A 233-nucleotide genomic window follows, 5' to 3' on the forward strand; every position below is an offset into this window, starting at 1 on the left:
TTTTTTTTAATCAATGTTTGTATTAAAATTAAGTTGACAAGAGAAAGTGTGGAATTTCTGGCTGTTTGCTTCTATACAGTTACCCTGCCTGGCGTTCGGCATTAAGGGGATAAAAAAAAGATTGGTCAGCTCGGAGTCAATTTATTGTGTCTGAGTGGGGCATCTGTGTTAAAACTATGGCATGGTATCTGAGTTGACTGGCACTATGAAACTGGCAGTAGTCTGGACAAGTT

This window comes from Haliotis cracherodii, unplaced genomic scaffold (genome assembly GCF_022045235.1).
Source record: "Haliotis cracherodii isolate W230 unplaced genomic scaffold, xgHalCrac1.p SCAF_1, whole genome shotgun sequence".
Taxonomy (NCBI): domain Eukaryota; kingdom Metazoa; phylum Mollusca; class Gastropoda; order Lepetellida; family Haliotidae; genus Haliotis; species Haliotis cracherodii.